We start from the raw sequence: 14,059 nt of genomic DNA, 5'->3' as shown, positions 1-14,059 counted from the left end.
AATATCCCTGCCCCAATAAGCCTTGGAAGTAAAAAAGAATTCTTCCCTCCTCTAACTGGGAGTCAGCTCCCCTAGGACCACAGGCCTAGGCTTCCATGATCAAGGCCAAGGAGGAGGAAAGGCATGAAAGAGGGCAGTCGACAGTGCATTAGAAGGACAAAAAGGCAGAGCTGTAGTGGAAGGAGATCCTGGGATGAGGAAGGCACGACCTACTTGGGGATAAAGGATGAATGGTGGGATGGCAGCTAAAAGGAGCAAGGAAAACGTGTGTGAGGGTCGGGGTGGGCTGCAGAAGACAATGAGGGAACAGTGGCTACTCCTGCAGCAGATGGGCTTTTACAAACTTTCCTCCTTAATGCTTCAGAGAGAGAAGGAAAAGAAGCCGTGGCAAGGGTCTTGACACTGCCTCCCTCTCTCTGGCTACTCTCATTCTCCTTTGCAAGAAAGAATGGAGTGGGTAAAGGGCTCCTGTCCGGGTCCCTCTTGACCTCCTAGAGCACAAGGGTTTGGAGAAGGGGAGTGGACTCAGAGAAGTTTCCTTGCCCTCCTCGTCATCGTTCATTCTGCCGAAGACTTCAGTGTCAATTGAGAACTAATGGAAAGCTCCAGATACCAGCAGGAACAGCACCAGAAAGAGAGGAAGCAAAGGAAGGAGAGAAATTTGAAGCAGGAGAGAAGTGGGATGTTAGGGGGTCAGACAAATAAATTAATAGAACTGCCAATAAATTAAACTATAATAAATGTTCTTAAATATTTAGGATTAATTCATTTTGACAGTTTCAGAAATTTCATAGGACCATTTCACTTTTAGACAAATGAACATTTGTGGTCATGGTAATAAACTGAGGCTTATTATAAGGAAGGTATGAAAATAAACTTCTAAATACATATGAGACAATCTGCTGGTGTCTTCTCTTTATATAGTGGCAATATAAACCATTTCAGAAAGGCTTTTTTATTTACTTGGTGAGCACTCAGTTACATTATCATTTGTTGACTTTTTCACCTCAGTAGCCCAAATACGGTAATTACCTTCACAAGTAAGGAATATATTTAACCCTTTCTTGGGAGTATAACTATTATGAAAAACTTGCTCTTTCATTACCAAACATCGCCCATGAGGATTTCAAGATATTATATTTCAAGCAAAGCTCTAAACTCCATAAAACATAAGCAGATGCGTCCTGAGGAGCACAGGACTTTTTTTTCTTCCAGCCTCTTATGCCCATGTTTCTAGAACTTCCAGCCAGGGATAATTAATTCGACAGGTAAACCTAACCAAATGACCTGGTAGAGGATGAGTGCCAGCACTTAGCATTCTTTTTTTTTTTTTTTAATTTCAGCTTTCAGCAGCTACTCTTCCAGTTGAACTCTCTCTTGAGCAGAGATAATGGCCAGGTAGGCAAGTTCAGCATCAAGTCAAAGATGCAAGAGCAGAGACCAGTGGAGGACAAAAGTGACCAATGACCATGCACTGGGAAGATGTTTCTACTGTTTCACCAACGTCTCAGGTCTTTCACTCCCTAGCCCCATAAAAGATTATGCTGGATCCCAGAACAGCTGCTGTATTTTCTGCAAACCACAAACTGGGTCCAAAACCTCTGTACTAAATTAAAGAAAAACATCTGCTATCAAGTACTTCACCGGCTGGAGAAGGTGGGTGGGTGGGTATGTGTGTGTAAACCTCCAAGTTATGATAAAGCAAATTCAAATCCTTATAAACAGTTCATATTTTATTTTAGTAATATAATTTGAAAAGCTACTCAGGACCAGAATAAACAAGATATCTGATCTTTGAAGTATCCTGGGCATGCTGAAACTGAAGGCAAAGATACTGAAAACATCTGAATTTCAGATAGGTCACTACCGACTACTAGGAATCCTCACTAATCAGCAGACTTCTGCTAAAATGTTAACCTCTGGCTAGAAAATGGAAAAATCTGCAAAGAAAAAAAAATGGGATTAACTTCAGCCAAGGACACTGAAAGCTTTCAAGATTACCAACAGAATTGAAAGGTTTCTTTGTAACAAAAATTTCCATTTTCATAAAATGTGTATTAATCAGCACATACACTTATGCAGAGTATAGGAGAAAAATCACACATTCTAGAATCAGACACACGAGTTTGGGTTCTAGCTCCACAATTTACCAGCTATATGACCTACTCAGAAAAGTTACTGAAGAATACTGGAGGTTAGTGTTTATCTGTACAACAAAGATAACATCTTTAGCACAGGGTAGCTATGAGGATTAAATGCAAACATACATAACCCACCAAGCCCAGTGCCTGAATACTCGACGTTAGCTCCCTTTGCTCCAACACAAACTGTACAGTGTGTTGACAGTGTGTCAAAGAAACATGTGGAAGAAAATTCAGAGTGACAGAACACAGATTATTACGTTCGGTCAAATATTAAGATAAGGTCAAATATTAAGATAAAAATCACATATGTAATATTTACCTTCACTAAAGTGTGGAAAAGAAGCTAAGTTTGTCAAATTGTTCTTCTTTCCCATTCATTCTTGTTCTTTTACACACCAGAACTAAATACATCACATGCCAAAATTGTTGTCTGGTTGACAAACATTGCTGATGAACATGGAATTGATAAGCCCCGTCTGGACCAAAGGTGACAAGTTTTCTTAAGCAATTTAAATAAATTACGTTTCAGTAAGGACATAAATGCTTTGCATCAACGGTATGAACTTCTGACTTTATATGCAGCTTACTTTATAACCCACCTTGTCCCCCATCCCATCCCCCCTAATTCTGCTTTTAGGCACCTTAATAAGCCGGCGCTAAACTATAGAATTCCAACTGGGAATAACTCTAATCTGTTGTTGGACCTCAGAGGACTGCTTGTGTGATCTTTAAATGAATGTCAACAGTATCTTCTCCTTACTCCACACCTGCCAACAATCATTGCAAACCTCTTTCAGAACAATTACTACTATCACTACTAACCATTCCCAGGTCTCAACACCCTCGACAACCCCAACCTTGGTGCTGCTAGTCTTCATTCCCAAGCGCTTTGCTGGGGCTTGAAACCAGTCCACAGAGGTTCACTACTTGCAATGCCCAGGGTCCGGCGAGGAAGGACATCATCCCTCTCGGCTCGGGGGGCGAAGGCCAACCCAGGCCCCCGGCCACTCCCTCTCTCCTCGGCCTCCAGGGGCGTCCCGGGAGGGCGCGGGCGCGTCAGGCCCTGCGCAAACCTCCGGCAACCCCGCATTTCCCGGAGTCCGCCGCAGCCCCAGGCCGAGACGAGCCCTCGGGACACCCGCAGACCAGCACACGCCCAGCGCCCGGGAGAGGGGTCACCGGGACGACCCCAGGGCCACCCCCGACGTCCCGGCTCGGGCAGGTGCCGGGCCTCCTCACGGACACTCACCCGCAGCCGCTGCTCCCCGTCCGCCGCTGCCGCCGCCTTGCCCTCACGCCAGTCGCCAGCTCCCACGGGGGTCCGGCTCCGGCGCCGCTTCTCCGCCCGACCCCCCACCCCCCTTGGGTGCGCGCTGCGCCGGGCCCGGGTCCGGTGAGAGGAGGAGCAGCCGCCGCCGCCGCCGCCCCCTTTCCTCCCTCCTCCTTCAATGTGTCCCTCCCACCGAGACCCGCCTCGTGTTTCCTGGATCCGGTCTCGGCGAGAGCTTGGCAAGCGAACCTCCGGCTTCAGGGTTCGCATCGAGCGCCGTCGCTCGCCAGGCACAAAGATGGCGCCGCCGGGGGACTGCCAATGGCGATCTCGCGAGGTTTCCCCCACAACCACGGGAGGGCGGGGACCCACAGGAAAGGCGGTCAATGAGGGTAACCTAAGCTGACTTCACAGCAAACGCTACCCCATATCGGAAACGTGCAGCACCAGGCGAACGTTATTGCGCCTGCGCGCGGAAGGACGAGAACGCATGCCCAGAGCAGCCCCTGAAATAGGACCCAGTTCTCCGTGTTTTACCTGTTTCCTCTGGAAGCGCGGGGCGGAGGAGGGGGCGGAGCAACCAGGACCGAAACCAGGGAAAGGATTGGGCGGGACCCGGAGGCGAAGTGAGAGACGTCCCTTAAGGCTTGGTCATCCCTCCAGAGCACGAACAGCTTACACACTTTGGCGTCTCCGGGAGTCCTCCAACCTTTTCCTCTCCCTACTCTCCCTGTCACCGAGTATTCTTTGCAAAGTCTCAGCTGCCCCTTCATCCTGTTGTCGGTTCGCTTGCTGTATGCAACCACAGCCCTCCTGTTTCTCACATCACCACCTTTCTCTTTCATTTTGGCACTACATGAGCCTTCCAAATCTCATACTAAAATAGCTGCTTCTGCTCCTGATTTATTTTTCCTCGCTCATTCATTTATTCATTCATTCAAACACTCTTGTTTTTCAGAGTTTCCTATGTGCCAGGTACTGAGGAAACAGATGTGCTCTGACCTCAGGGATTTGTTGGCCTAGGATGGAGATGGGTGAGAAAAAAACAATGCTGACAGTTCAGTACAGTGAATTCTGTGATAGAAATGAGCACAGAGAGAAGTGACAGATATTGGAGGCGGGGTGTCACGAAATACTCTATCAAAGAGAAAATTCTTGAGGGGAGTCTCACAGTCATGGGATTTAGTCCAATGAATCAGTCGGGGTGATGTCAGGAAACAAACCACCCCCAGTATTTTCACGGAGAGAAGTTAATATAAAGAATTGATAATTATATAACCAAAAAGGCAAGAAGAGAACCCTTAATACATTGTCGAGGTAGCAACTGAAGGAAGCAGCTACTATGCCTAGAACTAGTGGAACCAAGGAAAGCAGTTGGGATTATTACAGTCATTACAATTTAGATATTTAGACCAGGGGCCTTGTGGAGCTGAAACTCAGACCTCTGAGGAGGAAGCAGCATCTGCCGATGCTGGTGTCTCTGAGGGAGGCTCCAGATGCTGTGTCTGCAAGTGTGGGGAAAACTGCAAACTGCATCCAACGGCTGCTATGGGAAGGAACTGCCACTGTCCTGAGAGCTTCCAGTCTCCCTGCAGCCTGGGAATGAGAATGAGACACATAAAGCAGAGCTGAACCGGGCCCACATTCTGAAGCAGAGCAGCTCCAGTGTTGAGAAGCACTCATTTTAGAAGCTGGATGTGGTCAGAAAGGGAGCCATTCGCTCCTGTCACACACCCACGCATAGTGGGAACTAGTGTGTTAAAACATTTGTAGAAAACCTGCTTCAAGTTCAGGGTTTCATACCAAACAGAGCGGCCCCAGCCAACTCACAAAACCATGAGTGAGCAATAAATGTGTATTGTAGTATGGCACTGAGACTTTTGCTTATTACATGGCAAAAGTGGAACAGCAGCTCTGTCCACAAAGTGAGCAGTTAGTCTCCTTCTGTCTTCTTGCCCCACCATCCCTAGATTGCCATCCTAGTATATTTGGTCCAGAATGGCTCAGCACCACATGACATTCCAGTCATTAGGAAAAGGAAGACCTACCCATTTTCTTTAAGGGCACTATCCATGGGTTGTTAACATCACTTAATCATATTACTGTATCTACCTGCAGGGTAGACTGGGAAATGGGGTCTCATTCTAAGCAGTCTTGTCCCTAGCTAAAAATTCTCTGACTTTAGAAAAAAGGTTGGGAGGACAACCAGCAGCCCCATAAAATAATCAAAACTCAGATCTTGACTTAAAATTATTTCTTCCCTCTCCCAATTGGGTCCTGCCCCCAGTGAGGAGCTTGACGTCAAAGAAGCAGGTATAACCCTTATCTTTCTGTTCCTTAGGCTTCTATTTCTCCTCCCCTGTTTTGCTAACCACAGTTTCTTCTCCTCTAGGGAATAAGAGGGTGGGAATGGAGGTGGGCAAATTATGGCTTTACAGGTACAATCATGAGATAGCTTTGTCCTCTCTGGATATGACAGGTGTCTAAAGTCAGCTCTCTCTCTCTCTCCCAGTTTCATTTGGGGGTTCTTCTTAGGCTCCCACTGGGAAGATCTGATAGCACATCCTAGGACACAAATGATGCTCTTTCTTCTATCAGGCCTCTCTCTCCTCAGCCCCTTGTCTCTTTTACTTTTTGATGCTGCTGTAAGTCCTCTCTAGGCTGTCAGTTCTTTCTATGTGATAGGTATTCAAATGCTGGCTCTCTCATGGGGTGAGTATGATTCTTCAGCACGTTCCTCATGGCACAGTTGTTTGATATGAATCAAGCTTTTCTAACTTCTTCTCATTTCCTGCCGTTTGTAGAATACCCAGAACTTCTTACTTCTGGCATCTCCTCATCCATCGGCAGAGCACAAGCAAGAGGCTCAAGCTTTTTTGCTTTCTGCGAAAGTCACTTGATCTGTGGGAAACTCACAAATTGTGGCCATGTTGAACAACAGACATGCTACCCTGTCATTGCTGCTTAGCCAGCTTCCTGCCTTCAGAATTCTTCTGGCAAGAAGCAGGCAGCAGAGTCTATATCAACACAGCTCTCCAAAATCCAAAGATACGTGGTTGGCTCTCCCTGATATTCTCTCTCTAGATAGGACCTATAGGTAGCTGCAGTTCAGTAACCAAGCAGCTGGAGAGTGATACATCTTGAAGACACTCCTCACTCAGCTCAGAAGTCCCCTCACTTGGCTTTGCCTTCCCCAATGGGAGAGAAAATCTACAACACTCTCTCAAGGATGATAACTAGTACAAATCTCCCTTCTAGTCTTCTCTTTTTTAAGCTGGAGGAAGTCACAGAGCCAGTTTTGCCACCTCCTGTTGAGCCTTTAGGGAAGGCCCTAGAAGCTTTCTCCCAGAAGTTCGTTGCAGCACTATTTACAATAGTCAGGACATGGAAGCAACCTCAATGTCCACTGACAGATGAATGGATAAAGAAGATGTGACACATATATACAATGGAATATTACTCAGCCATGAAAAGGAACAAAATAGTGCCATTTGCAGAGACGTGGATGGACCTAGAGATTGTCATACACAGTGAAGTAAGTCAGAAAGAGAAAAACAAATATTGTATAATATCTCATATATATGTGGAATCTAGAAAAATGGTACAGATGAACTTATCTGCAAAGCAGAAATAGAGTCATAGATGTAGAGAACAAACTTATGGTTACCAAGAGGGGGAGCAAGGGATGGGATGAATTGGGAGATTGGAATTGACATATATACACCACTATGTATAAAATAGATAACTAAAGAGAACCTACTGTGTAGCGCAGGGAACTCTATTCAGTGCTCTGTGGTGACCTAGATGGGAAAGAAATCTAAAAAATGTGGATATATGTATACGTATAACTGATTCACTTTGCTGTACAGCAGAAACTAACACAACATTGTAAAGCAACTATAGTCCAATAAAAATTAATTTAAAAAAATACTGTGGTAGAATTTGGAATGTATCGTCTTCAGCTGTATCAGACACATGTACCATTTCAGATATTTTTGGTTTCACTTGTTGAATTAATAAACTATCGCCATGTAACCAAACCACTTTAAAACATAATACTTGGGCTTCCCTGGTGGTGCAGTGGTTGAGGGTCCGCCTGCCGATGCAGGGGACGCGGGTTCGTGCCCTGGTCCGGGAGGATCCCGCGTGCCGCGGAGCGGCTGGGCCCGTGAGCCATGGCCACTGGGCCTGCGCGTCCGGAGCCTGTCCTCCGCAGCAGGAGAGACCACAGCAGTGAGAGGCCCACGTACCGCAAAAAACAACAACAACAACAACAACAACAACAAAAAACATAATAGTCTAATATAATAACCATTTTATTTGCTCATGCAATAGATTCTCAATTTGTGTTGGGCTCAGCTGGGCAGCACTTCTTCTGGTCTCACCCAAGGTTACTTATGGTGATAAGAATAGAGGCGATTTGGGGACTTTCCTGGTGGTCCATTGGCTAAGACTCCACACTCCCAATGCAGGGGTCCTGGGCTTGATCCCTGATCAGGGAACTAGGTTCCACAAGCCGCAACTAAGAGTTCACATGCCGCAACTAAAGATCCTGCACACAGCAACAAAGACCCCACGTGCCTCAACTAAGACCTGGCGCAGCCAAATAAATAAATAAAATAAATATCTATTTTTTAAATGTTAAAAAAAAAGAATAGAGGCAATTCATGGCACCAACAAGGACTCCCTCTCACCAAGTCACCTCAGCTCTACAGAGTATGGTCTAAGATCTCAAATGTTAGCTGCGCCTTTAATGGGCCATTCATTAGGCCGTCTGCTTCTGAATGATGGGGTATATGATGAGGCCAGTGATTCTCATGGTCATGCACAACTCCTTTGCAGTAACACGGGTCCATTGGTTTTAGGCAATACTGTGTGGGATACCACATCAATAGGTGACCGTTTTGTAAACTCTTGAATGATGGTGCTGCTGGGGGAACTGTGAATAGCAAAGGCAAACTCATAATGAGAGTCTGAATCAGTTCTGGAGAGAATGAACTTCTGCCCCACTGTCACACACACACCCCTTGTGGAAGGGATCCAAAGTAATCAATTTGCCCAAGTGGCTGGCTGGTCTCCTTGAGAAACAGTGCCATAATATGGCTCAGCGTTGGTTTCTGCAGGTGGCGGACTGGGCCAGTAGTAGCTAATTGTGCCTTAATTAGAGGGAACCCTTGTTGGACCTGAAGGGCCAGGCTGGGTTCTGTTGGCAGGATCACTTGCTCTGCCTTCTTGTAGAACAAGCCTACGAGGAAACTTATTGGGGAAATCTGGATTTGGGGTGCCAGCTGTTTATAAGCATTATCTGGGACTCTGAGGCTGATAAGATGTTACAGTCCTTCTGTGAGGGAAGGAAGTCCCATGGGAAGCTGAGTTTGGGTGCAACCCACCCTTCTGGGAGAAGGGCAGATGTCTGGTTCCAGTTAGCTTTTTGCCTGCAACCCAGCATGAATTTTCAGGATCAACTTCAGACAAATTTGTACTAAAAATACTATATTTAAGTTATGTTAATTTTCACTTCTGTGTAGACCCCTTGATTTATTTTTACCTTGTGATTTGGTGATTCTCAATGGGAAAGGGGTTCCTTATAAGCTAAAATTTCCCCTATAATCTACTTTGCTTCCCACCTAAGCTTCATTTAGTACTTGCCCCGGTACTGGCCAGTACTCTAAATAATGAGTGTGTCAGAATGCCTTCTGAGCTTGCTAGAAGACCTAAAGGTAGCCTCCCCTCACTTTCCCTATCATAACGAACAACAGAACTGAGCCTCTTTATACAAAGATACCTAAAGAGGGGAAAAATTATTAATTAAGTGCAAAGGACAAAGAAGGAAGAGACACCAGTTGCCCATCACCCCCACCGTTTTACCCTTGGTCCCAGGACAGGACATGCCCATTGTTTCAAAATTCTCCGGCTTAGGAGTTGTATATCTGGTGATGCATAATGGGTTAGTTCTCCTCCTGGAACGTGATTCACCTACACTCACCAGGACTCTTTTTGGAACAAGCCTGAGGAATAGCGTTGCGTCTCAGGCTGTCACCCGAACTGGATGCATATAGTATACCAATCTCAGCAACACCAGCTGGTGGCCAGGATCAATCCTTTCATATTCCTCCCTTTCTCTGCTAGACCCCACTACTAAACACCAGTGCCTCCATCCAGTGGGTCAACTCCCCCACTGGATCAACTCTACCAAGGCAGTCATCTCAGGAGAGCTAACCTTTCTCTCAGAAGAAAGAGTTTCATTAAAATTGGCCTAACATCTTTTTCTTGTTTGGAGTCAAAAGTCAATTAATAATAGGGATAGAAACAGTTAGGGAGCCAGTTCTCTAAACCAGTACAAAGTAACCTTTAAATTTTTTCCCCCAAAAGTCCATTACAAATAGACAATATGTTCAATATTTACTGCTAAATAAATGTATTGTGACTTTCCTTAATGCTAGATCAGCTCAATGATGCTGTAAGAGAATCCTCATACACAGGCTGACAGAGCCCACCTTCCTCAACTGTTAAGTTGAAAGAATCACAAATAGATTTCTTTTTAAAAAAAAAATCTCTTCTCTAGGAAGCCATCAAAGTAGGTTTGCTACAGATCCAGTGGGTGGATAATGGTGGATGGGACCCCTCCGAGACGGGAAAGGAAAACACTGTTTTTGGCTAGGCAGGTAGAAGAGAATGAGCGGGTAGGTGAATTAGGAAGAATTCACATGCAGTGATCTCACTAAGATTACAGCAACGGTATAGAACATTTGTAGTGAATACTGTGATGCTCCACCAAGATCCCCTCTTCAGGGTAATGTATCTATTCCTGAATTGCTGGGGCTACTGGTTCTCAACAGCTTACATCTATGTCCCTCGCTGGGAATTGCCTTTGCCTTCAGGCGTATGCCTCACAAAGGTTATGTGCACTCTCCCAGTGAATGGCCCACAACCAATGACTGGCTGATGTGGTACTATAAAGGCTTAGCATCTTTGCATTAATTTGAGACAACTCTGAAGGACCATTCCAGCTCCAGAGCTCCATGTGAGACAGGCTGAAGCCTTGGTTGCAACTTCATTATGGATCAGGGTCTCCCTCTCTCCAATCTTGTTTTCCTCACATCCTTACAGGTGTATTTTCCAAGAGGATTTCTCAGTCACCTTCTGCACTCAGTTACTCATCTCAAAATCTGTTTCCAGAGAACTTAATCTTAGACCTCTGTATAGTAAACCTATGTATAATTGCACTGAGTTGTTTTATTTGTCTAGTATCTACCAACCCTTCTTCTAGTAATTCTCTCAGATTTCCCTTGCTGGGGGATGGAGGAAACTACTCTCCTCTTTAAATGTACTTGCCTTTAGTGAAGTTGCCTCCACCTCCAGCTCCAAGGATGATCATAGTACTCTGGCCATTCAGAGCCTCAGATTCCTCAGATCACAATAATTCATTCAGAGGTGGGTACATGATTTAGGCAGAGCCAATCAGATGCAATGAGGCTCTTGCTGGGACATCCAGGGAAGACACTCACTTTTTTCTGACTGTTTAGAAGATCTGGAGTTTCTATAGCCGTTTCGTGACTGCTGTGGGAACTCCTGCCTAAAGAATCGTACCAACTAGGGCTTCCCTGGTTGAGAGTCCGCCTGCCGATGCAGGGGACGCGGGTTCATGCCCTGGTCCGGGAAGATCCCACATGCCGCGGAGCGGCTGGGCCCGTGAGCCATGACCGCTGAGCCTGTGCGTCCGGAGCCTGTGCTCCACGGCGGGAGAGGCCACATTGGTGAGAGGCCCGCGTAGCGCAAAAAAAAAAAAAAAGAAAGAAAAAAGAATCATACCAACCAAAAGGAAGTGAACTGAGATATGAAGAAAGAGAAAGAGACAGAGAGGAACTAGGTTTGGGGAACATCATTTGAACTCCTGCATCACACAGTACCTAAAACCAGCCCTATGCTCTATATTATTCAGTTGCACGAACTAATACATTTTCCTTTTGCATAAGCCTATTTGGGATAAATTTTCTGTTGCTTGCAAACAAAAGAATCTAAACTGATAAACTATGAATGAATAAGAAATTAATGGTTTGAATATTCAAGACAATGATTGAGTATAGGGAAGGCAAAGTGACCAAAAATATTTATATTCTGTATTACTAAAATATCCTTGTCTAGTGCTTAGTGCCCAACACATAATAAGCTCTCAAGACTTAAGTGTTCAATAAGCATCTGTTACATTAACTGTGATTCTACAAAAGGAACCTGGAGAACCTAAGTGACACAGTGAGTTTGGAAAAAGGGAAATTTTAAATGCCTTCTCACCAAAAGTGATTTATTGATTGATACTGCTTACAAAATATTGTAACTGAAAATCTTCTTTGCTCTTGGGAAGATCATAGCCAACTCGTGAATACACATAAAAAATGCTTTTGTTTCAGCCATTTCCTCTACCAGGTGGTCTTGAGGTCTTTCTGAACCACACAGTTTCCTTTTCATAGTAAACATGGGTTAGTAAAAAAAAGACCTTTGACAGATGAAAACTGAGATTAAGTGAATTGCCTAAGATAATAGGTAACCTGTCCAGCTAAGATGGGAGTTTGGGTCTTCCCTTCGCAAATGCACTAAGCTCTCTGCCAGGAACATCAGAAATAGCCAGTGTCCTTTATTCATGGCTATAGGAATTCATTCATTGTTCCACATACATTTACTGAGCCAGGTTCTGAGAAAACAGAGATGAGTAAAACAAAGTCCCTGGCTTCAAGGTATTTCCCAGTTTTTGGAAAAAGTGTCACATAAATAAGCGTAATGGAGTGTAGCAAATGAAGCCATGGTTCATGCCTTTGGTGTTCTAGAAACTATGGGTCTGGAGAAAGTGTTTGGGAGAGTGAAAGTTGGCAAAAGTTATAGGAAGTAGTCAGTCGTCTGGGGAGATGGTCCCGAAGGAGGTCATGTGTAAACTCATAATAAAAACGAGTAAATACATGTTCAGTTTTATTTTTCTTTAAATTTAATTTTATTTATTTTTGGCCGCCTTGGGTCTTCGTTGCAGTGTGCAGGCTTCTCCTTGTGGTGGCTTCTCTTGTTGCAGAGCACGGGCTCTAGGTGTGTGGCCTTCAGTAGTTGTGGCATGTGGGCTCAGCAGTTGTGGCTCACGGGCTCTAGAGCACAGGCTCAGTAGTTGTGGCACATGAGCTTAGTTGCTCCGCGGCATGCGGGATCTTCCCGGACCAGGGCTCGAACCCACGTCCCTTGCACTGGCAGGTGGATTCTTACCCACTGTGCCACCAGGGAAGTCCCATGTTCAGTTCTGATCAATGAAACAATAAATATTCAAAGTTAAAGTTTATTATTATTTCGATTTTACCAAGGAGAAATTACGTGGAGAATTTTTTAGAATTTCTCTTTTTCACACCTAAAAAGATCATTGTTTGACTCTCGAATCCTGTGCTCCTGATCAGAGGGTGCTCTTCCTGAACTTCTCACTCTACAATTTTCTGACCTGTGGTCATCCACATACAAAGTTGAGAGGGAATAGCTGGGAGATGGTAAATCAGGGTATATGAGAGTGAGTCCTTTTGATATTGTAATTGTTAAAAAGGGGACAACAGACCCCAAATGGAGTCACTTGTGCTAAGCTCACAATACCAAACTAAGACTTATAATATCTAAATTGCAGTTTCAACCTCTTTCAGAAGTGGAACTTTAAACCAGTCAATCTGGAATTACCTGGTCAGTACTAGTGAGGTAATCTGCCTGATAGACCCCTGCCATCTCCCAAAGAAAGGTGACCTGGCCTGAAACAATCAGCTGCTTGCTAGAATAACTTCCTAGCCCCGCCTCCTTCTGCCTATAAAAGTCTTCCATTTCATATAGCTCTCCGGAGCTCCTTTCTATCTGTTAGGTGGGATCTGCCCAATCCATGAATTGTTGAATAAAGCCAATAAGATCTTTAAATTTTACTCAGTTGAATTTTGTTTTTTAACATGATTTATAATAAGGGATATATTTGGTCTTTGTCCCCATTCTTGGCACAGAGCTCTAAAACCCTTGGAATTTCTTAAGTGATAAGAGCTCTAAAAAGTGACTTTAGTTATTCATAATAAGCCCCTTTCAACTACACCTGAGTTTATGCTAATAAGGTGACTTTTGGAAAGCCCCTAAGAATGGGGGCTGGTTGCCAAGGGAACCAACAACAACGATTAGAGGGTTGGAAATTTCAGTCCCATCCCCCAACCTGTGGGGAGGGGAGAAGGACTGGAGGTTGAATTACTCACCAACGGCCAATGATTTAATCAACCATGCCAACTTAATGAAGTCTCCATAAAACCCCAAAAGGACAGGGTTGGGAGAGCTTCCAGGTTGGTAAACACATGGAGGTTCTGGAAGGATAGCATGTCCTGAAAGTGTAAAGGAGCTCTGTGCTCTTTCCCCATCCCTTGCGCTAGGTGTCTCTCCCATCTGGCTGTTCCTGAGTTATATCATTCTATAGTACACAGGTAGTCTAGTAAATAAACTGTTTTCCTAAATTCTGTGAGCTATTCTAGCAAAATTAATCAAACCTGAGGCCATGGGAACGTCCAATTTATAGCCAGTTGTTCAGAAGCACAGGTGACAACCTGGACTTGTGATTGGCATCTGAAATGGAGAGGGATGCGACAGTCCTGTGGGATCTTGT

The 14,059-nt window shown here is 44.8% G+C and overlaps 1 protein-coding gene across 4 annotated transcripts in view; it reads right to left on the bottom strand.

Moving 5' to 3' along the window:
* The window catches only part of TAB3 (TGF-beta activated kinase 1 (MAP3K7) binding protein 3), a 109,018-nt gene extending 105,452 nt beyond the window's left edge, over nucleotides 1-3,566 (bottom strand). For 2 of the 4 annotated variants that reach the window (XM_089904648.1, XM_089904649.1), the window contains exon 1: nucleotides 3,394-3,566. The gene's annotated coding sequence lies outside the window, so the exon portion shown is untranslated. The remainder of the gene's footprint in view (nucleotides 1-3,393) is intronic. The other 2 variants (XM_022562101.3, XM_089904647.1) reach the window with 1 other exon arrangement.
* Between the last annotated feature and the right edge of the window lie 10,493 nt (nucleotides 3,567-14,059).

This window comes from Delphinapterus leucas, chromosome X, assembly GCF_059928025.1.
Source record: "Delphinapterus leucas isolate spDelLeu-1000000601 "Yukka" chromosome X, BTC_Dleu_Yukka2, whole genome shotgun sequence".
NCBI classification, from domain to species: Eukaryota; Metazoa; Chordata; class Mammalia; order Artiodactyla; family Monodontidae; genus Delphinapterus; species Delphinapterus leucas.
The sequence above is the reverse complement of the archived record's forward strand: the minus strand, read 5'-3'. Positions and strand labels throughout refer to the sequence as shown.